Here is a 24,962-nt window from a genome sequence, read left to right as displayed (position 1 = left end):
CAGAGGACTGCAGGGTTGCAAATGTTACATTCCTCTTGAAAAAAGGAGACCTTTATATACCCAGTAACTATAGGTCAGTCAGCCTAATGTCTCTGGTGGGGAAACCTTTACAGATCATAATCTGGGACAAAATTAATTGGCACTTGGAAGAATACTGGCTAATAAATGAAAGCTAACATCGATTTGTTAAAGGCAATTCAGTTTCAACAAACCTGATGTGAATTCTTCGATGAAATAACTCAGAGGATTGATAAAGGTAGTGCAGTTGATGTTGTGTATATGGACTTTCAAAAGACATTTGATAAAGTACCACATAATAGGCTTGCTAGTAAAATTGAAGCCCATGGGATTTCAGAGGCAGTGACTGTGTGGAAATGAAATTGGCTAAGAAACAGTAGAGAGTAGTGGTGAACAGTTGCTTTACAGACTGGAGTGAAGCATACAGTCATGTTCTTCAGGGATCAGTATTGGGATCACTGCTCTTTTTGATGTCAATTAACGATCTGGACTTGGGTATACAGGGTATTATTTCAAAATGTGCACATGACACAAAACTTATAAATGTACTGAACAGTGAGGAGGAGAGTAACAGACTTCAGGAGTACATAGACTGGTGAAATGGGCAGATGAAATTTAATGCAGAGAATTGTGAAATGTTGCATTTTGGAAGGAGGAATTAGGATAGTCAATATAAACTAAATGATATTATATTCAAGAGGGTGCAGGAACATAGTGATCTGGGGGTTCACATACACAAATCTTTGAAGGTGGTAGGATATTTTGGTAAGGCTGTCAAAAAGCATAGAAAATCCTCAGCTTTATTAATAGAGGTATTGCATTTAAAAGCAAGGATGTTATGCTGAACCTTTCGAAATCATTGGTTAGGCCTAGGCCTCAGGTAGATTATTAAGCCCAATTCTGAACTCTACACTTTAGGAAGGATACCAAGGCCTTGGACTGGGTGCAGAGCAAATTTACTAGAACGGTACCAGAGATGAGGGACTGCAGACTAAACAAGCTGGATTGACCTCCTTTGAGCAACAAAGGTTAAGTGGAGATGTTTGAGGGGTTTTGAAGGAGTCAATAAAGTAAAACTGCTTCCACTGGCAAGTGGGTCAACAACCAGAGGACACAGATTTAAGACAATTGGCAAAGGAACTAAAGGGGAGATTAGGATTTTTTTTACTGCAGTGAGTTAATTATGAGCTGGAATGCACTACCTGAAAGGGTGATGAAAGCAGATTCAATAGTAATTTTCAAAATGAATTGGATATATTTTCAAAAAGGAACAATTTTCACGGCTATGTGCAAAGAGCAGGGAAGAGGAATTAAATGGATAAATCTTGGACAGTCAGCACAGGCAGATGAACTGAATGGCCTCCTTCTATGCCATAAAATTCTATGGTTGTTTGAGATGGCACTGGTGTTGATTAACCTGCATGTACATGGAATGGGAGGTGACAAAGGCTTTAAACTCGTAAGATGGGGCGAGGGAACGTCAAGAAATGTAAGCTGCCTAAATGTAAACAAAATATGGAAGGCGAACACAGGAAAGAAGAAAATAAGGGAGGACACTGATGGGAAGGGAATAAATAGAGTTATAGTACAGGAGTTTAAAAAGATGGTTAAACATAAAATGAGAGGAAATCCTATTAAAAATGAGTTAAATGTCAGTACTGACAACAGGGGAGTTGGAGGCAATCATGCGTTGGGAGAAGCTAGACATAGTTGGGATTACTGACACAAGGTTACAGAAAAATCAGGACTGGGAATTAAACATAGGAAGGTATAACATATTTAGAAAAGACAGAGGGGGAAAAAGGGGAGGTGGAGTAGCTGCGCTTATTAGGGATAACATAATGGCAATCGAAAAAAAGGGACATAGCTATCAGCAAGACAAAAACAGAATCCCTATGGATAGAGATAAAATATAATAAAGGATCAATCATGCTAATAGGTTTAGTCTACAGACCACCTAATAGATGGAGAAAGATTTTTTTTTTTTATTCATTCATGGGATGTGGGCGTCACTGGCTATGCCAGCATTTATTGCCCATCCCTAATTGCCCTTGAAAAGTGGTGGTGAGCTGCCTTCTTGAACCGCTGCAGTCCTTTTGGGGTAGGTATACCCACAGTGCTGTTAGGAAGGGAGTTCCAGGATTTTGACCCAGCGACAGTGAAGGAACGGCGATAATAGTTCCAAGTCAGGATGGTGTGTGACTTGCAGGGGAATTTGCAGGTGGTGGTGTTCCCATGTATTTGCTGCCCTTGTCCTTCTAGTTGGTAGAGGTCGCGGGTTTGGAAGGTGCTGTCCAAGGAGCCTTGGTGCATTGCTGCAATGCATCATGTAGATGGTATACACTGCTGCTACTGTGTGTCGGTGGTGGAGGGAGTGAATGTTTGCAGATGGGGTGCCAATCAAGTAGGCTGCTTTGTCCTGGATGGCGTCGAGCTTCTTGAGTGTTGTTGGAGCTGCACCCATCCAGGTAAGTGAAGAGTATTCCATCACACTCCTGACTTGTGCCTTGTAGATGGTGGACAGGCTTTGGGGAGTCAGGAGGTGAGTTACTCGCCTCAGGATTCCTAGCCTCTGACCTGGTTTTGTAGCCACGGTATTTATATGGCTACTCCAGTTCAGTTTCTGGTCAATGGTAGCCCCTAGGATGTTGATAGTGGGGGACTCAGCGATGGTAATGCCGTTGAATGTCAAGGGGAGATGGTTAGATTCTCTCTTGTTGGAGATGGTCATTGCCTGGCACTCGTGTGGCGTGAATGTTACTTGCCACTTATCAGCCCAAGCCTGGATATTGTCCAGGTCTTGCTGCATTTCGACACGGACTGCTTCAGTATCTGAGGAGTCACGAATGGTGCTGAACATTGTGCAATCATCAGTGAACATCCCCACTTCTGACCTTATGATTGAAGGAAGGTCATTGATGAAGCAGCTGAAGATGGTTGGGCCTAGGACACTACCCTGAGGAACTCCTGCTGTGATGTCCTGGAGCTCAGATGATTGACCTCCACCAACCACAACCATCTTCCTTTGCGCTAGGTATGACTCCAGCCAGCGGAGGGTTTTCCCCCTGATTCCCATTGACCTCAGTTTTGCTAGGGCTCCTTGATGCCATACTCGGTCAAATGCTGCCTTGATGTCAAGGGCAGTCACTCTCACCTCACCTCTTGATTTCAGCTCTTTTGTCCATGTTTGAACCAAGGCTGTAATGAGGTCAGGAGCTGAGTGGCCCTGGCGGAACCCAAACTGAACGTCACTGAGCAGATTATTGCTAAGCAAGTGCCGCTTGATGGCACTGTTGATGACACTTTCCATCACTTTTACTGATGATTGAGAGTAGGCTGATGGGGCGGTAATTGGCCGGGTTGGACTTGTCCTGCTTTTTGTGTAAAGGACATACCTGGGCAATTTTCCACATTGCAGGGTAGATGCCAGTGTTTTAGCTGTACTGGAACAGCTTGGCTAGGGGCGCGGCAAGTTCTGGAGTACAGGTCTTCAGTACTATTGCCGGAATATTGTCAGGGCCCATAGCTTTTGCAGTATCCAGTGCCTTCAGTCGTTTCTTGATAACACGCGGAGTGAATCGAATTGGCTGAAGTCTGGCATCTGTGATGCTGGGGACTTCAGGAGGAGGCCGAGATGCATCATCAACTCGGCACTTCTGGCTGAAGATTGTTGCAAATGCTTCAAGCCTTATCTTTCGCACTGATGTGCTGGGCACCCCCATCATTGAGGATAGGGATATTTGTGGAGCAACCTCCTCCAGTTAGTTGTTTAATTGTCCACCACCATTCATGGCTGGATGTGGCAGGACTGCAGAGCTTAGATCTGATCCATTGGTTATGGGATCGCTTAGCTCTGTCTATCACATGCTGCTTATGCAGTTTGGCATGCAAGTAGTGCTGGGTTGTAGCTTCACCAGGTTGACGCCTCATTTTGAGGTATGCCTGGTGCTGCTCCGGGCATGCCCTCCTGCACTCTTCATTGAACCAGGGCTGGTCCCCTGGCTTGATGGTAATGGTAGAGTGAGGGATATGCCGGGCCATGAGGTTACAGATTGTGGATGAGTACAATTCTGCTGCTGTTGATGGCCCACAGTGCCTCATGGATGCCCAGTTTTGCATTGCTAGATCTGTTCGAAATCTATCCCATTTAGCACGGTGATAGTGCCACACAACACGATGGACGGTATCCTCAATGTGAAGGCGGGACTTCGTCTCCACAAGTACTGTGTGGTGGTCACTCCTACCAATACTGTCATGGACAGAAGCATCTGCGGCAGGCAGATTGGTGAGGACGAGGTCAAGTATGCTTTTCCCTCGTGTTGGTTCCCCCACCACCTGCCGCAGACCCAATCTAGCAGCTATGCCCTTTAGGACTCGGCCAGCTTGGTCAGTAGTGGTGCTACCGAGCCACTCTTGGTGATAGAAATTGAAGTCTCCCACCCAGAGTACATTTTGTGCCCTTGCCACCCTCAGTGCTTCTTCCAAGTGGTGTTCAACATGGAGGAGTACAGACTCATTAGCTGAGGGAGGGCAATAGGTGATAATCAGTCGGAGGTTACCTTGCCCATGTTTGACCTGATGCCATGAGACTTCATAGGGTCCGGAGTCGATGTTGAGGACTCCCAGGGCAACTCCCTCCCTACTGTATACCACTGTGCCACCACCTCTGGTGGGTCTGTCCTGCCGGTGGGACAGGACATACCCGGGGATGATGATGACAGTGTCTGGGACATTGTCTGTAAGGTATGATTTCGTGAGTATGACTATGTCAGGCTGTTGCTTGACTGGTCTGTGGGACAGCTCTCCCAACTTTGGCACAAGCCCCCAGATGTTAGTAAGGAGGACTTTGCAGTTGTCGTTTCCTGTGCCTAGTTCGATGCCGGGTGGCCCGTCCGGTTTCATTCCTTTTTATAGACTTTGTAGCGGTTAGATACAACTGAGTGGCTTGCTAGGCCATTTCAGAGGGCATGTAAGAGTTAACCACATTGCTGTGGGTCTGGAGTCACATGTAGACCAGACCAGGTCAGGACAGCAGATTTCCTTCCCTAAAGGACATTAGTGAACCAGATGGGTTTTTACAACAATCGACAATGGCTTCACGGCCATCATTAGACTAGCTTTTTAATTCCAGATTTATTAATTAAATTGAAATTCCACCTTCTGCTGTGGTGGGATTCGAACCCATGTCCCCAGAGAAATACCCTGGGTCTCTGGGTTACTAGTCCAGTGATAATACCATTACACCACTGCCTAGCCTTTATATTACAAAAGGACATTAATAAACTTGCAGAATGGACAAAGAATTGGCAAATGAGGTCCAACACAGATAACTGTGAGGTAGTATATTTTGGTAGGAAGAATAGGGAGGTCACTTATTACTTGGAAGAAGCATATCTCGGTGGGGCAGAGGAACAAAGGGATCTCACAATGCAAATACACAAATCACTAAAAGTTGCATCACAGCTTAGAAAGGCCATAAAAAGAAAAGCAAACCAACCACTAGGCTTTATTTCTGGAGGGATAAAATTGAAAAGTAGGGAAGTTATGCTAAATCTGGACCAATCTCTGGTTGGACCACACTTAGGGCAGAACTTAATGGAAGCGATGGCCGAGATCCATGTCATAATAATAAAAGCAAAATACAGCAGATGCTGGAAATCTGAAATAAAAACAGAATGTGCTGGAAATACTCTGCAGGTCTAGCAGCATCTGTGGAGAGAGAAGCAGAGTTAATGTTTCAGGTCACAGACCCCTGTGTCACCTCTTTTCGGGAAGGCTTGCTACATTACATGCTAATCAGGCACTTAATTGGGCAGCAGTGGGCTTTCCCCGGGATTAAGGACTCCCGGGACATGAGAGCTGTCCGCCAATCAACGGCTGACAGCTTTTACTCAACAGCACCAATGCAGAGGCAGTGGCTGCTGCTGGTAATGCACCCATTCAAGGCCTCAGGATAGTCGATGGACCCAGGCCATAGGTGAGCAATGGCGGGTAGGGTTTCGTAGGGTGGGTGTTGTGGGGGAGGGAGGGAGGGGGTAGCGGGTCAGAAGCAAGGACGGGAGGGTGGTTCTCAGTGGGCCCACCCCTTTCCGATGCCGGGTCCCTCGATCAGGTACTGAGTGCCTGTGAACGAGGGAGAGCACCACCACCCCCTCCCCCCCAAGGAGCCAGCAAGCTACCCCGCATGGTGATAGGCCTGATCGCCACTGGGCAAATTCTGACGGTTCTGGGAAGAGGCCCTTAATTGGGCTTTAATTGCCCACTTAAGGACCTTAATTGGCAGTGGGGCGGGAAGGCCATCCATGGGTTTCCCCACCATAGACTTAACTGGGGTGGAGGCAGGAAGGTGGCGGAGTCCCCACGCACCACAATCCCATCTGATTAAATGTTCTCCTCGCTTTCAAACCCGCCATGGGGGACAGCATTAAATCCAGCCCTTAGAGTTCTGCTTGCAGTTCTGGTCGCCATCTTATAGAAAGGATATAGAGGCACTGGAGAGGGTAGAGAGAAGATTTACAAGGATGATACCAGAAATGCATGGGTATACATAACAGGAAAGGGTCTCTTTTCTCTTGGAACAAAAAAGGCTGAGGGATGACCTATGAGAGGTCTTTAAAATTAGGAAAAGTTTTGACAGAGTGGATGGAGAGAAATTGTTTCCACTTTTGGGGAAGAGCATAAATGCAGGACATCAATACATGTTTGTCACCAAGAAGTTCAATAGGGAATTCAGAAGAAACTTCTTTACCCAAAGTGTGGTGTAAATGTGGAAACCACCACCACAGGGAGTAGTTGAGGCAAACAGGATAGATTAAGGGGAAGATAGACAAGCATATGAGGGAGAAGGGAATACAGGGTTACGATGATACTTCTAGATGAGGAAAGATGGGAGGTGGCCTGAGTGGAACATGAACACCGGCATGGACTGGTTGGGCCATATGGCCTGTTTCTGTGCCATGTATGCTAGGTAATCCTATGAACAATAGGTTAAATGTCTCGAATCGTCAAAAAATATAGGATTCTAAACAGAAAACAGGTTATACACAATCTAGAACAAAGAAAATAATGTCATTATGTGCCAGCAACAATTATTATTCATATAGCACCTTTAATATACAAATTATCTGACGGTTCGTTACAGGGCAGTACAAGAGGAATGGAACAACGAGCCAGGTGAAGGAAATCAGGAGAAGTGATTGAAGGCTTAGGAGAAAAGGTGAGTTTTAAGAAGTCTTTTGAAAGAGTAAAGGGAGTTAAGGAGACCAATCAGTCTTGTCAAGAAATTCCAAAGAGGATTTAGAGGGACAGTGGGACATTCAGAAAGCCAGAGTTGGAAGTATTGGGAGGGACAGGGAATGTGTAGGAGGTTGAAGAGCAAGGCCAAGGAGAGATTTGAAGAAACACTCAAAAAAACTAGATTAACCAAACTCTATCAATGTAATGTGCTGATAAAATGGGTACAACTGGGTAAAATGGTCATGCAGGCCCCAACTAAAATGATAACTGTACATGAAAGATTACATCATAGTTTCTTTTAAATTGATAAAAAGGTAACTGGAATCCAATTATCAGGCACACCTCAGAGAAGCCTAAAAGTTGGTTTCAGGGTAGAATCCTCAATCAAGAAAGAGCTTATAATTGTTGGTCAAACAGTTCGGGCGTTTTTCCCACATTGTTATTCATGTTTATCATAACAACTCCGATTCTCTCTTTCCCACTCAAACTAGAAACCACTAATTTTTTAAAAATGCATCAACCACTGCAACCAAATTCTCTGAAACCTTTAAATTTCCTCTTCCTTCTCAAAACTAAAATATCTCACAATACCCAACTTTTCCCACCCACTCACCAACAATTCAGAATCTCTGAATCACAGGATTACTGCAGCACAGAAGTAGGTAATTCAGCCCATCAAGTCTGCAACAGCTCTTCAAATGAGCAATTCACTTACTGCCATCCCCCCACCAACTCCCTGTAACCCTGCACACTCTTCCTTTTTAGATAACAGTCTAATTTCCTTTTGAATGTCTCAATTGAACCTGCTTGCACCACACCGTCAGGTAGTGCATTCCAGACCCTAACCACGCGCTGCGTGAAAAAGATTTTCCTCATGTCGCTTTTTCTTCTTTTGCCAATTACTTTAAATCTGTGCCCTCACGTTCTCGATCCTTTCACAAGCGAGAACAATTTCTTCCTATCTACTCTGTCCAGACCCTTCATGATATTGATTACCTCTATCAAATCACTTCTCAGCTTTCTCTTCAAGGAAAACAGTCCTAACTTCTCTAATTTATCTTCATAACTGAAGTTCCACATCCCTAGAACCATTCTCGTGAATCTTTTATGTACTCTCTCCAATACTTTCACATCCTTCCGAAAGTGCGGCACTCAGAACTGGATGCAATACTCCAGCTGAGGCCGATCTAGTGTCTTATACAAGTTCAACATAACCTCCTTGCACCTGTACTCTATGTCCCTATTAATCTTTGGCCTCCTTATCTCGAGAGACAATGGGTAAGCGCCTGGAGGTGGTCAGTGGTGTGTGGAGCAGCGCCTGGAGTGGCTATAAAGGCCAATTCTAGAGTGACAGGCTCTTCCACAGGTGCTGCAGAAAAATTTGCTTGCCGGAGCTGTTACACAGTTGGCTCTCCCCTTGCGCCTCTGTCTTTTTTCCTGCCAACTCTTAATTCTCTTCGACTCGCCACACTTTAGCCCCGCCTTTATGGCTGCCCGCCAGCTCTGGCGAACGCTGGCAACTGACTCCCACGACTTGTGATCAATGTCACAGGATTTCATGTCGCATTTGCAGACGTCTTTAAAGCAGAGACATGGACGGCCGGTGGGTCTGATACCAGTGGCGAGCTTGTTTTACAATGTGTCTTTGGGGATCCTGCCCTATTAATAAAGCCCAGGATACTGTATGCTTTATTAACCACTCTCTCAACCTGTCCTGCCACCTTCAATGCCTTATGCATATATACACCCAGGTCCCTCTACTCCGACATCCCCTTTAGAATTGTACCCTTTATTCTACTTTGTCTCTCCATGTTCTTCCTACCAAAATCAATCACTTCACATTTCTCTGCATTGAACTTCATCTGCCACTTCTCCATGCATTCCACCAACTTGTCTATATTCTATTCAAGTTCCACACTATCCTCCTCACAGTTCACAATGCTTCCAAGCTTCGTATCATCTGCAAACTTTGAAATTGTTCTCTGTGCACCAAGGTTTAGGTCATTAACATATCAGGAAAAGCAAGGGTCCTACCACTGACCCCTGGGGAACTCCACCACAAACCTAGCTCCAGACCAAAAAACATCCATTAATCACTACTCTATGTTTCTTGTCACACAGCCAATTTCGTATCTATGTTGCTACTGCCCCTTCTATTCCATGAGCTATAACTTTGCTTAAAAGTCTGTTGTGCGGCACATTTTCAAATGCCATCACAAAGTCCTTGTACACCATATTAACAGCACTGCCCTCATCAATGCTCTTTGTTACCTGTTCAAAAAACTTCAGCAAGTTAGTTAAACATGATTTTCCCTTGACGAATCCATGCTGGCTTTCCTTAATTAACCCGCATTTATCTATACACCTATTAATTTGGTCCCGAATTATTGTTTCCAGAAGGGTCCCCAACACCTAAGTTAAACTTTCTGGGCTTATCTTTACACCCTTTTTTTTTAAACAAGGGTGTAACATTTGCAATTCTCCAGTCCTCTGTCACCACCCCTGAATCTAAGGAAGACTGGAAAATTATGGCCAGTGCCTCTGCAATTTCCACTCTGCCTTCCCTCAGTATCCCCTTGGATGCATCTCATCTAGTCCTGGTGCTTTATCAACTTTAAGTATAGACAGCCTATTTAATATCTCCTCCTTATCAATTTTAAATCTTTCTCGTATATTAATCACCTGCTGTTTCCCATTCACCACCACGCTCTCCATAGCTCCATTATTTCCTTTTTTCTCCTGAATGTTTCTTTCCTCCACACCCTCCACACCAACTAAGCCAAACTCCCAAAAGTACACCTTTCTAACTGTCACATATCCTACTTAATTCTTAGTTTCTAACCAGTACAGAAACTGTCACACAAATATAACAAAATATTCTCAAAAGATTTTGATATTACTGATATAAAAAGGTTCATAAAAATTATCAATACTTCAGACCAAGTATAGAAATATTTATTCTGCATTAATTTTATATTTATAGTATATTAAATTATTTCCTGTAAGCATCACTTATTTCCTTTCATAGTTTGTTGACAACACGGCATTCTAAAACAACTCATTCTCCGATTCATTGTGAGAAATGTTTTGGGAGATCAGTTGGTATATTAAAATTCTTGAGAATGTTTTAATATGCCTCTGCGACATTTAGAACATCTGTCACAATTAGTCACACTTCAGTAACACCTCTTTACATTCATTCAATATTTAGATATTTAATGGTGTAATATGTAATACCTTATGCATAGTTAATCCATAGGTGGCACTGCCCACTTCTATTTTCACTGTAACCCTGAAGCTGGCTGTGTCTGTTTACTCACTTTACTCATTCCAAGAAAATAAAAGATAAAAGGGATTATCATTACTTTGGCCTTATAATTTATTCAATGGGCAGAATTTTGAGCTTGAAAGAAGGCAGCGTGCACGTGCGACATGTGCGCCACTGAGCCCCCGCAATAATTTGTGCAAGGGCTCATTTAAATAGAGGGGGTGGAATGGCTGCCCCCGATGACGTTGAGGGGGCGACCGATCCGTCCCCGGCAACGGTGTCAGGCGCCAATTTTAAAGGGCTTCAAGTCCTTCAGGTAAATTTACATTTTTAAAGGTCCCGCTGCATGAAACTTTTAAATAAAAGTTTATTACACTTTGAATCCCTTCTCCCCCTCTCCCCCCCACCCCCCCCCCCCACCACGAGCTCTCAATAAATAAAATGACCTATTCCCCCAGAAAACCACTTTTTAATATGCCGAACTTTCACCCCCCCCTACCTTCAACACCTTTGACCCTCAACCCCTTCCCACCATCCACACAACTAATTGGAACGGTTTTCCCTGCTTCCCCACCCCCCGCCCTGCCCTGCAAATTTCAATTCTCTCCCCTCCGCACCAGTGTCATGCCTCGGATCCCCGTACAGAAATCTGAAGGCGCGGGTGTTCCAGCCAGCGGTCGGAATATCGGGGTGGGACAGCCATCGCTACCAAGTAAGTGTTTATTCATTATTTTTAACATGATTAGCATATTCAGATGAAGGCTCCACCGCTGAGTGGTGGGTGGGGGGGGGGCCGCATTGCAGCCTCACACTGGCGGTAAAATGCGGCGGGGCCTTCCCGGCATTGGTGGTCATAGCGGGACTTTCTCAGAAGAATTTTCTGGGGCCCCCCGCCACAACCCCCGATGTCGGAGGGCTGGTAAAATTCAGCCCAATATGTGTATTTCCAACTTAAAATCAAGGCATAGAGATAGTTAACAAAAAATCAATATTCCCTTTGGGTGTTAGTTCCTACTGCAATATCAAAAAAAATCACCCAAACTTAATGGCCTTTTCTATTGGTTTCCTTTGGCTCTTTGTTGAACACAAAATCAGTGCTGGCTGCCTTTATCTCAATGTTTATATTCCAGAAATGAAATTTCTCTGTACACAGGCCTCACTATGCTAAAAATAAATACATTGCTCTTTGTCCCACTGTTTAGAAATAAAATATAATTACATGACCACATATTAAAGATTAGCCTTTAAATATCAGCACAGTTGCTCCAGTATTTAGTTAAATTAATTCCCACTGGTTTCCCTGCCATGATAAAAGAAATAAATGTGCATAAATTGTTAAATTTATAATATAGATGACATTAACATAAATATGTCCTCGCAATGTCTGTTGCTCAAATAAATAAATGGTTGCACGTTAAATATTACAGTCATAGAGTCATAAAGATATACAGCACTGAAACAGGCCCTTCAGCCTACCGAGTCTGTGCCGACCAATAACCACCCATTTATACTAATCCTACAATAATCCCATATTCTCTACCACATCCCCACCATTCTCCTACCACCTACCGACACTAGGGGCAATTTACAATGTCCAATTTACCTATCAACCTGCAAGTCTTTGGCTGTGGGAGGAAATCGGAGCACCCGGTTTAAAAACAAATAAATTTATCTTGCCACTCTCCCACCCTCCCAATAACCAAATAATTAATTACTTGCCCTCTCCTCCATAAAACACTTAACTTGTCCACCTGACCTTCCTCCTCCACAAAGTGCATAACCTTTACACTATAACCCTTTCCACCATCTCCAACACCAATGATATGACTTTGATCCCGCTCCCGCCACTCCTGCACTGAGAAACTCACCTCCCCCACCCACCCCCATTCTCCCCACAGTGTTCCGCCTTGACCCACCAATTTTATAATAAATACAAAAAAAATCAGTGTTGGTTTACGAATGCCTTTACAATAGTTTCCTTTCTCTCTCAAAATAAAATCAACTGTCGGAAAATAAAAATTAGCCAGCTGTCATACCTAGCTGCCCTCAGGTACCCAACTCTCTACCCAACTTCTCCCACTGTTTGCTTTTCTAAAATAAAGCTTCTCGTCTCACTAACTGTAGTTTCTGCAGTACAACCTCTTTCCAAACTTTTTCAATAAATAAATTCCTTGTTGAAAAGAACGTCTAGTCATGCCAGCTGCTTTTTAAATAAAACATTTCTCTCTCCTAAACTTTTTCAACAAAACCTTTAGCTGCACTGTTTATTTTCTATAACATAAATCTTTAATTCTGTCCCACACACATTTTCATATTTTTCCAATAATCTACTGTATCACTTCACTAAATACACATCAACAATATTTCATTTACATTGATCAAAACAACTTACAGAATAACAGAATTGTTAAAGTGCAGAAGGAGGCTATTTGGCCCATCATGTCCACACCAGCTCTCTGAAAGAGCAATTCCCTCAGTTCCATTCCCCTGTCTTCTCCCAGTAAATGTACATTCTTCCTTCTAATATAACTGTCTAATTCCTTTTTGGATGCTTCAATTGAACCTGCCCCTACCACGTTCTCAGGCAGTGCATTCCAGACCTTAACAACACGCTGCGTGAAAAAGTTTTTCCTCGTGTCACTTTTGCTTCTCTTACCAAATACTTTAAATCTGTGCCCTCTTGTTCTCGATCCTTTCGTGAGTGGGAACAGTTTCTCGTTATCTACTCTGTCCAGACACCTCATGCTTTTGAATACCTCTATCAAATCACCTCTTAGCCTTCTCTTCTCCAAGGAAAACAGTCCTAATTTCTCCAATCTATCTTCATAACTGAAATCCTCATCCCTGCAACCATTCTTGTGAATCTTTTATGTACTTTCTCCAATGCCCTCATGTCTTTCCTCAAGTGCGGCACCCAGAATTGAATGCAACACTCTAGCTGAGGCCGAACTAGTATCTTATACAAGTTCAACATAACTTCCTCGCTCTTGTACCCTATACCCTCTATTAATAAAGCCCAGGACACTGTATGCATTATTAACTGCTCTCTCAACCTGTCCTGCCACCTTCAATGACTTATGTACATATACACCTAGGTCCCTCTGCTCCTGCACCCCCTTTGGAATTGTACCCTTTATTCTAATATTGTCTCTACATGTTCTTCCTACCAAAATGAATCACTTCACATTTCTCTGCATTGAACTTCATCTGCCACCTGTCTGCCCATTCCACCAACTTGTCTATGTTCTTTTGAAGTTCTACTCTATCCTCCTCACAGTTCACAATGCTTCCAAGTTTTGTATCATCTGCAAATTTTGAAATATACTAAGGTATTCGGGTTTGGGTCGGGTAGCAGGCCTTTATCTGGCACCACCCCCAAGACTAAAAGTTATGGCCAGTGCCTCTGCAATTTCCACCCTCACTTCCCTCAGTATCCTTGGATGCATCTCATCTGGCCCTGGTGCCTTATCCACTGTAAGTTCAGACAGCCTATCTAATACATCTTCATTATTAATTTTAAACCCCTCAAGTGCCTGACTTACCTCCTCTTTCAATATTGCCTGGGTTGCATCTTCTTCCTTGGTAAAGACAGATGCAAAGTATTCATTTAATACTTCAGCTATGCCCTCTGCCTCCATGTGTAAATCCCCTTATGGTCCCTAATTGGCCCACTTCTCCTTTTACCACCCTTTTACTATTTCTATGCCCATAGAAAACTTTGGTATTTCCTTTAATGCTATCTGCCAGTCTCTTTTCATGCTCTGTCTTTGCTTCTCTTATTTGCTTTTTCACTTCCCCTCTGGACCTTCTATATTCAGCCTGGTACTCAATACTATTTTCTACCTGGCATCTGTCATAAGCACACTTTTACTTCTTTATCTTAATCGCTACCTCTTTTGTCATCCAGGGAGCTCTGGTTTTGTTTGCTCTACTTTTCCCGTTTGAGGGAACAAACCTTGACTGTGCCCGGTCTATCTCCTCTTTGAAAGTCACCCATTGTGCATCTACTTGTTTTCCTGCTAGCTGTTGACTCCAATTTATTCACCACAGCTCCATTCTTACCCCACTGAAGTTGGCCTTCCCTCTGTTAATTATTCATACCTTGGATTATTCTTTGTCCTTTTCCATAGTCAGACTAAAACTTATGATACAGTGATCACTATCCCCCAAATGCTCTCCGACTCATACTTGATCCACTTGGCCCATCTCATTCCCAAGAACCAGGTCTAGCAGTGCCTCCTTTCTTGTTGGAGTAGTAACATACTGTAGTAGAAAATTTTCCTGAACACACTCTAGGAACTCTTGCTCCTCACTGCCCTTTACACAACTATTATCCCAGTCTATGTTTGGATAATGAAAGTCCCCCATTATAACTACCCTATAATTTTTTCACCTCTGTAATTTCCTTGCAAATTTGTTCCTCCACGTCCTTCCCACTAGCTGGTGGCCTACAGACAACACCGAGCAATGTAACATCACTTTTGTTCCTTAGCTCTAGCTAAATTGATTCTGCCCTCGACCCCTCTGGGACGTCCTTTTTTCTCCAGCACGGCAATGCTCTCCTTAATCTATACCACCACCCTCCCCCTTTTTTCCTTTTCCTATCTTTCCTGAACCTTTGTATCCAGGAATATTTAACACCTAGTCATGCCCTTCTTTGAGCCAAATCTCCGCTATAGCCACAACATTATATTTCCACATGGCAATCTGCGCCTGTATCTCACCAGTCTTATTAACCACACTCCGTGCATTCACATACATGCACATTAACCCTGATTCAGACTTTATTACTTTCTCCCTTACTCTGACCCCACCTAATAACACACTATTCCCTACTCTCATGCTATCTATCTATCCCCAGTATTCTGTGCGCCTTGGTATTCCTCTCTGATACTTGCTCCTGGTTTCCACACCCCTGACAAGTTACCAGTTTTGCTTCCCTCTAATCTGAGCTCCCTTTCAGGTTCCCATGCCCCTGACAATTTAGTTTAAACCCTCCCCAACAGCACTAGCAAATCTTCCTGTGAGGATTTTTGTCCCAGTCCCGCTAAGATGCAACCCATCCAACTTGTACAGGTCCCACCTGCCCCAAAACCGGTCCCAAGGCCTCAGAAATCTGATGCCTCCCTCCTACGTCAATTCTCCAGCCACGGGTTTAATCGTTGATTTTTTCCTATTCCTATGCTCACTTGCACGTGGGATTGGGAGTAATCCTGAGATTACTGCTTTTAAGGTCCTGCTTTTTAATCTCCTTCCTAGCTCCCTAAAATCTGCTTTCAGGACCTCTTCCCCCTTCTTACCTATGTCATTGGTACCAATGTGGACCATGACCTCTAGCTGTTCACCCTCCCCCAGAAGAATGTCCTGCAGCTTCTCTGTGACATCCTTGACCCTGGCACCAGGGAGGCAACACACCATCCTGGAGTCACGATTACTCCTGCAGAAACGCCTGTCTGTTCCCCTAAATAGTGAATCCCCTGTCACTACTGCTCTTCCACTCTTCTTTCTCCCCTCCTGTGCAGCTGAGCCACCTGTGGTGCCACAAACTTGGCTCTGACTGCACTCCTCTGAGGAACCATAACCCTCACCAGTACCCAAAATGGAGAACCGATTAGCGAGCGAGATCGTCTCACAGGACTCCTGCACTACCTGCCTGGTTTTCTTAGACTGCCTGGTGGTCACCCATTCCCTATCTGCCTGCATGTTCCTAATCTGTGGTGTGACCACCTCCCTAAACATGCTATCCACATAGTCCTCCACCTCGCGGATGTACAACAGTGACTCCAGCCGCTGCTCGAGTTTCGAAACCCGGAGCTCAAGCTTCTGCAGCCGGTGACACTTCCTGCAGATGTGTTTGTCTAGGACACATGGTGCATCCATGACTTCCCTCCCACACACCACAGGCTGTACATTCCACTCGGCAGAGCTGCCCTGCCATACCTTAACTTTACAGACTATTTATTATAAGTAGAATAGCTTGCCAGGTTAACACCAAACAGCTCCTTCCATTGCATCGAAGCAGGAACCAAATACTGGAGGGTTTAAAATGTAGAAAAAAATGGAGCAGCTCCTCTCCCTTCTCTGAACCCACCACTCACCAAACTCGAATCTCTACACTCAGCTTGCAATCTGCACTCTATTTCATTTCTTAAAAATATCTTATAAATAAATGTGTTTGTGACTCTCTGACTTATTGTGAGCAATACATGGGAGAACTTCTAGTATGTATGACAAAGTAGTCCATATGCTCAGCATCTCATCCACTAGCCAAAACATCCACACCCTCCAACACCAGTGTAACCTGGCTGCAGTGTACAACAGGAGCATGGGATCAGCACCTCCAAATTACACACTATCCAGACTTGCACATACATTGCCATTCCTTCATCATCACTGGGTCAAAATCCTGGAACTCCATACCCACGGCATCTTGGGAGCATCTTCACCACACAGACTGCAGTGATTCAAGAAGGCGCAGTGGTGAGCACGCAGCCTCACAACTCCAGCAACCCAGGTTCAGTTCTGGGTACAGCCAGTGTGGAGTTTGCAAGTTCTCCCTGTGACCTTGTGGGTTTCTGCTGGGTGCTCCGGTTTCCGCCCACAGCCAAAGACTTGCAGGTTGATAGGTAAATTGGCCATTGTAAATTGCCCCTAGTGTAGGTAGGTGGTAGGAGAATGGTGGGGATGTAGTAGGGAATATGGGATTAATGTAGGATTAGTATAAATGGGTGGTTGTTGGTCAGCACAGACTCGGTGGGCCAAAGGGCCTGTTTCAGTGCTGCATCTCTAAATAAATAAAATAAGCTTTTGTGAGCAGCACAGTGGCGCAGTGGTTAGCACCGCAGCCTCACAGCTCCAGTGACCCGGGTTCGATTCTGGGTACTGCCTGTGCGGAAATTGCAAGTTCTCCCTGTGACCACGTGGGTTTTCGCCGGGTGCTCCGGTTTCCTCCCACAGCCAAAGACTTGCAGGTTGATAGGTAAATTGGCATTATAAATTGCCCCTAGTATAGGTAGGTGGTAGGGGAATTGTGGGGATGTGGTAGGAATATGGGATTAACGTAGGATTAGTATAAATGGATGGTTGATGGTCGGCATAGACTCGGTGGGCCGAAGGGCCTGTTTCAGTGCTGTATCTCTAAATAAATAAAATAAATAAGGTCCACCACTACCTTACCTTCTCAAGGCAACACTGCAAAAAATCTGCATAGACATCCCAGGAATTAAAAAATAATACTTTCAGGATAAAATTCCTAATTGTGTTACAACAGTGCAACCCAGAGTTGAAGGATCTAAGTAACAAATTATAGAAACAACAAGTAGTAAATGTAATTGGGGAAATTTATATTAGGGACTCCACTCCTAAATATGGCACAACATATGAAACCCTAGATATACAACAGTAAATTTCAGAAGGTATTTTTGTTCATTAATTGGTGGATGCTTGTGCCCGGGAATTGCATTTCCAATCTTCTGCGTGGGGGCTGTGGTTCAAGATACATATTAATCATTCCTGCATTATTCTTTTGTGACATAATCTTCTCATTTTTTCTTTAATGTAAGACTCAGCGATGTAATTTCATCACTATCATGTCACTATATATGTATTTGATTACCAACCTCATAAAATAATCAACCTGTACACATTGAAACATTTAGCAAGAATTAATTATAAAATATCTTGCTGTAAATTTTTTAAAATCCGAACTGTGGAATCTAACAGGTAAAATGCACAACTGGAAATTACTAATCCACATTTTAAAAAGATACCATATCAATTGTCACAGATTGAAAAAGATGGAAAGTAAATATGTCATTCAGATTCATCGGTATGGTATTATTTGACAATGACCTTATGGTTGATAAAATTTCTTACTAGATATTGTTGGTTAGATGTCAGATGAAAGGATGTGTATTTGATAGAAAAATCAAATGCAACAGACTCTTAAATCCCAGAAAAGCTTCATATGTATTGGGGTCAATACAAATCCCACATTAAGCAAACTTATGGTCTGGGTGAAAGATCATCTGACTTTTAACATGAATTGACATTCAATTTTAAATTTTGATTGCACTTGTATAAAGTTAACAGATTTCACTTTGGCTGCTTAGGATTTCTTCTATCATTACAGCAGTCTAATTAAATGACTACACATGGAATAACTTTCAGCATATTAATGAGATTTCTCCTTGGCAATACAGGACTCTCCATCTAATCAATTAACAATATAATTTCTTATTTTTAAGTCTATTCCTTTATATATTTACCAACATGACTTGAAAGGCAATCTTAAAAATATATCAGCAGTGTTATTTCATTGCAGCAACTGGTACTTTTATAATGAAATAACTAATATTTTTTTCTTTGCCGTACACATGAGTACTGCAGATATGAGAAGCAACTTGTTTGATGTCATCATGTCGAATGGCCTCTGGTGAATTGACCGAGAATTGCATTGGAGCAATTACAATTTTGGTGCTTTTTCAGAGCTCGTCAGGTACTAGCCAATCAATGTTAACATTTCGCTTTCTGCAAAAGGCAGAGTCCAGTAACATATGTTATGTTATGTTGCTGTAACAAAACACTCTACTGGTGATGAACTACAAGAAAATTTAGTGTTTCGATATCTGACGTTGGAAGTATTGCATTACAAATGTGCTGTACAAAGGGAGACATCAGCAACAATTGTGAAGTACATGGTCTGGCAAGAGTACTCTGTTCTGATTAAAGGTCACAGACCTGAAACATTAACTCTGCTTCTCTTTCCACAGATGCAGCCAGACCTGCTGAGTATTTTCAGTTTTTACTCCAATCAGGGTGTTCTTTCAAGTTTTCCACTGTTCACAAAAGTTCTTAAAAGCTGCATACATTTTCATTCAACAAAGTAAGGGAATATTCCAAGGTCATTACATAATAGAAGCAACCATCTTCTAGCCACTGCCCCACTATGCAGGGTCCCATTAAGATGACTGGGAAGGGAAAGCAGGGAGGTTTTCAAACCATATTTGAAGCATCTTTGTATATAAGATCTGTTAAATTTTAATGCAGTATGCTAAGAGGGTCACTAGTACAGGGAAAAGAAACAGTAGATAGCATTCACCTGGAACGGCATACCATTTTACAAAAGTAATAGGAAATTTTTCCTGCAGCCAAAGTCTGTCAGTTATCACAGTCAAGAATACTGACAATGATCACTGCTCTTTCAACAAGAACACCCATGATGTTTGGTTGGCATCCTTCCATCTACAAAACATGATGGACATGAAGCAAACAATCCATTTAGGTTGGGTGTCTGTTCTTGGTGCTCCTTTGCTGATGGCTGTGAAGACCAATCCCTGAGAGGCAGGTTCTGCCACAAGTGCAGCACATGAAGCTGCAAAGTGATGCTTTGAGTTGTTATTTTTGACATTGGTGCCTGTTGCCAAGCTGCTGTAACAACTGGTCATCGTGGAAGTGCACACCAGTCCACAGGACGTGTCGTCATTTCCCTCTTTTGCCAGCTAGTGACTTCCAAGTGCGATAGTTGATATTTAGGGCCTTCATGTCACACTTGCAAGCATCCTCGAAGCGGAGCTTTGGGTGCCCCACTGCTCATCTGGCCCCAGCTACCTCACGATACAGAAGGTCCTTGGGTATGCGACCATCTTCCAACCTGTGGACGTGTCCAATCCACCGAAGCCGCCTCTGTTTGATTAGTGCCAGCACACTTGGGAGCTCTGCCTTTGAGACGACTGCCACATTTGTGATTTTGCCCTGGCAGGATATACCCATAATGCGCCACAGACAGCAAAGATGAAAATTATTGAGCTTCCAATAAACCCATGAAGGCATCCTCAGGACTCAAAGAGAGCACTGTATTGAGTTTGTATTGAAGTAGTCCAAGGCCTTCAGATGGAGATTAAAAAACTGGTGGAACACTTTGTACTGATGGAGTGCCCTTAATGAATGAATTTTCCGGAAGTAAGTAAATTCTCACTTAGTTGCAATATAGGGAGGCTGTTATGAACAGTAAATACAAACAGAAAATGTTGGGAAAACTCAGCATGTGTAGACAGAGAAACAGAGTTAATATTTTGGGTCGATAACCTTTCACCAGAACTGGACAAGGTGAGAGATGTAATAGGGTTTAGGCAGGGAAAGGGGTGGTGGTGGGAGGGGCTGGGTGGTGAAGAACAAAAGGGAATAGGGTGGAAGGCTGGAGAGATTAAATGAGAAAGGGTAATGGGACAAGTAAAGAAACAAAGATGGGTCTAGAGGAGCTGTAAATGTGAAAAGAAAATCTTCACAGGATTTTCCTTTTGTTCTCATCCCCTCCCCACTTAAGGGTAGAACATACAAAGTGACTCCTGACAATGCAGAGCATGCGCAGAGCGATCACGGACGTCATCAGTGCATGCCAGCTTGCCAGTATGAATGTGCACATGCGTGCGCATGACGTCACCACGCAATGATGTCCTCACCCCTCAACAGCCGTCTCCATTCATCCGAACTGTACCCTGCTCCCTCTCACCATCCCTGCTTCAATCGCCACAACACCCCGCTGGACTGCTCACTCCCTGCCATGCCGCTGCCTTCCCTCACCACTCGCTCCCTCCGCCCCCATCCGCTTTCCCCCCTCACCTACTCGCTCCCACCCCACCAGCCGCTCTCCCCCCTGGGCCACACGGTCCATGCCTCCCCGCTTCCCTTCCGCGCACCCCCCCCCCCCCAGCCCCCGCACTATACCAGCCACTTCCCCCTTTGACCGCCACTTACCTCTTCGGCCGCTGCTTCCCCCCCCTCAGCTGTTTGCTCCAGGCCTCGCCGAGCGGTAAGAAGACGGGTGCAGGAGGGGACAGTGAAGAGCAACGCGATGGCAGGAGGGAGTGGGAAACTGTTGGGATGGGATGGAGGCGGCAACAGAAACCATTGAGGAGATTTTCAGGTTCAATTTGTTATTGTGACAAATTGAGCAGCGCCATCTTTATTACTGACAGCTGCCTGAGACATTGCAGACAGTGATGTTTCAGTGGATGAGCTGCATTTGTGCATGTGCTAGTATTGCGCCACTTGGTGGTTGCGTTGTCAGCAAACGCAACCCAGAATTCCCAGCCTCTGTCCTGCTTTTGTTGCCACAGTATTTACATGACTGGTCCAGTTAAATTTCTTGTCAACGGAAACCCTCCAGGATGCTGATGGTGGGGGTTCAACGATGGTAATGCTGTTGAACGTCAAGGGGAGATGGTTAGACTCTCTCTTGCTTGAGATGGTCATTGCCTGGCACTTGTGTGGTGTGAATGTTACTTGCCACTTATCAGCCCAAGCCTGAATGCTGTTCAGGTCTTGCTGCATGCAGGCATGGACTGCTTCAGTATCTGAGGAGTCTAGAATGGTCCTGAACACTGTACAATCATCAACGAAGATCCCCACTTCAGACCATATGTTGCAGGGGAGGTCATTGATGAAGCAGCTGAAGATGGTTGGACCTAGGATACGACCCTAAGGAACTCTTATGACGATATCCTGGAGCTGAGATGATTGGCCTCCAAAAAACACAACCATCTTCCTTTGTGCTCGGTAGGACTCCAACCAGTGGACAGGTTTTCCTGATTCCCAGTGACTTCAATTTTGCCAAGGCTCCTTGATACCATATTCGGTCAAATGCTGGCTTCATGTCAAGAGCTGTCACTCTCACCTCACCTCTGGAATTCAGCTCTTTTGTTCATGTTTGGACCAAGGCTGTAATGAGGCCTGGAATCAAATGAGCCTGGCAGAACCAGCTGGACGGCGGTGGAGAGGCATTGGAGAATGGTTTGGTCAACTGTGTCAAAGACTGAAAACATCGAGAAGGATGAGGAGGGATAGTTTAACTTTGTCACAATCAACTAGGATGCCATTTGTGACTTTGATAAAGAGTTGTTTTGGTACTGTGGCAGGGATGGAAACCTGATTGGACAGAATCAAACACTGAGTTCTGAGAAAGATGGGCACAGAATTGGGAGCAGACAGCATATTCAAGGACTTTGGAGAGGAAAGGAAGATGGGGTGGTGGTTTGCAAGAACAGAGGGGACAAGTGTTTTATGAGGAGAGGAATAATGATGGCAGATTAAGAGAATGGGACAGCAGCTGAGGACAGAGAACTGGTTAGCAGTATCTGCTAACATGGGAACCAGGAAGGAAAGTTAGCAGTTTAATGGGAATAAAGTTGAGGGAGCAGGAAGTGGGTCTCATGGACAAGATGAGCTTGGTGAGGCTATGAGGGAAGATAGGAGAGCAATGAGAGAAATATGAAAGTTCAAGGCCAGGGCAGGGGGGAGCCTCAGAAGAAGTTTTAGATTAGATTAGAGATACAGCACTGAAACAGGCCCTTCAGCCCACCGAGTCTGTGCCGAACATCAACCACCCATTTATACTAATCCTACACTAATCCCATATTCCTACCAAACATCCCCACCTGTTGGGCCCAGTGGACTCGGGGAAGGGAGTAAAATGACAGAGGCAGCTGAATGGATACTTTCAATCTTAGTGACAAAGAATTCCATGAGCTCCTCACACTTGTGTTGGGAGGTCAGGGTGAAGGAGACAGAGGAAAGGGATTTAAGAAGGCAGTTTACAGTAGAGAAAAGAATGCGGGGTTACCTTTGCATTCCAGGAGATCCTGAAATAGTGAGCAGGTTTGGCAGATGAGAGCAGGACCTCCTAGTACTTTGTATTGTCCAGTCACAACTGGCAGTGAATTAATAAAATGAGAAAGATTTTAAAAAGTCTTGCAAACTTTTTGTATTTAGTATATCAGATGCAACTGGAGATAATTGCAACACAGACATATGGTTGTAGGTGCTGTAATTACAAAACAAAGAACAAGAACAAAGAACAAAGATAGTTACAGCACAGGAACAGGCCCTTCGGCCCTCCAAGCCTGCGCCGATCCAGATCCTCTCTCTAAACATGTCGCCTATTTTCTAAGGTTCTGTATCTCTTTTCTTCCTGCCCATTCATGTATCTGTCTCGATACATCTTAAAATACTCCATCGTGCCCGCATCTACCACCTCCGCTGGCAATGCGTTCCAGGTGCCCACCACCCTCTGCGTAATGAACTTTCCACGCATATCCCCCCTAAACTTTTCCCCTTTCACTTTGAACTCGTGTCCTCTAGTAATTGAAACCCCCACTCTGGGAAAAAGCCTCTTGCTATCCACCCTGTCTATACCTCTCATGATTTTGTACACCTCAATCAGGTCCCCCCTTAACCTCCGTCTTTCTAATGAAAATAATCCTAATCTACTCAACCTCTCTTCATAGCTAGCGCCCTCCATACCAGGCAACATCCTGGTGAACCTCCTCTGCACCCTCTCCAAAGCATCCACATCCTTTTGATAATGTGGCGACCAGACCTGTACGCAGTATTCCAAATGTGGCCGAACCAAAGTCCTATACAACTGTAACATGACCTGCCAACTCTTGTACTCAATGCCCCGTCCGATGAAGGAAAGCATGCCGTATGCCTTCTTGACCACTCTATTTACCTGCGTTGCCACCTTCAGGGAACAGTGGACCTGAACACCCAAATCTCTCTGGACATCAATTTTCCCCAGGACTTTTCCATTTACTGTATAGTTCACTCTTGAATTGGATCTTCCAAAATGCATCACCTCGCATTTGCCCTGATTGAACTCCATCTGCCATTTCTCTGCCCAACTCTCCAATCTATCTATATTCTGCTGTATTCTCTGACAGTCCCCTTCACTATCTGCCACTCCACCAATCTTAGTGTCATCTGCAAACTTGCTAATCAGTCCACCTATACTTTCCTCCAAATCATTTATGTATATCACAAACAACAGTGGTCCCAGCACGGATCCCTGTGGAACACCACTGGTCACACGTCTCCATTTTGAGAAACTCCCTTCTACTGCTACTCTCTGTCTCCTGTTGCCCAGCCAGTTCTTTATCCATCTAGCTAGTACACCTTGGACCCCAAGCGCCTTCACTTTCTCCATCAGCCTGCCATGGGGAACCTTATCAAACGCCTTACTGAAGTCCATGTATATGACATCGACAGCCCTTCCCTCATCAATCAACTTTGTCACTTCCTCAAAGAATTCTATTAAGTTGGTAAGACATGACCTTCCCTGCACAAAACCATGTTGCCTGTCACTGATGAGCCCATTTTCTTCCAAATGGGAATAGATCCTATCCCTCAGTATCTTCTCCAGCAGCTTCCCTACCACTGACGTCAGGCTCACCGGTCTATAATTACCTGGATTATCCCTGCTACCCTTCTTAAACAAGGGGACAACATTAGCAATTCTCCAGTCCTCCGGGACCTCACCCGTGTTTAAGGATGCTGCAAAGATATCTGTTAAGGCCCCAGCTATTTCCTCTCTCGCTTCCCTCAGTAACCTGGGATAGATCCCATCCGGACCTGGGGACTTGTCCACCTTAATGCCCTTTAGAAT

The 24,962-nt window shown here is 44.3% G+C and overlaps 1 protein-coding gene across 3 annotated transcripts in view; it reads right to left on the bottom strand.

The window, feature by feature from the left end:
• Positions 1 to 24,962, bottom strand: part of rsrc1 (arginine/serine-rich coiled-coil 1) — a 563,128-nt gene that overhangs the window by 11,265 nt on the left and 526,901 nt on the right. The window lies entirely within an intron of this gene.

Source organism: Heterodontus francisci, chromosome 11 (genome assembly GCF_036365525.1).
Source record: "Heterodontus francisci isolate sHetFra1 chromosome 11, sHetFra1.hap1, whole genome shotgun sequence".
Classification (NCBI taxonomy): domain Eukaryota; kingdom Metazoa; phylum Chordata; class Chondrichthyes; order Heterodontiformes; family Heterodontidae; genus Heterodontus; species Heterodontus francisci.
Note: the sequence above shows the minus strand (reverse complement) of the source record. Positions and strands in the feature narration are given on the sequence as shown.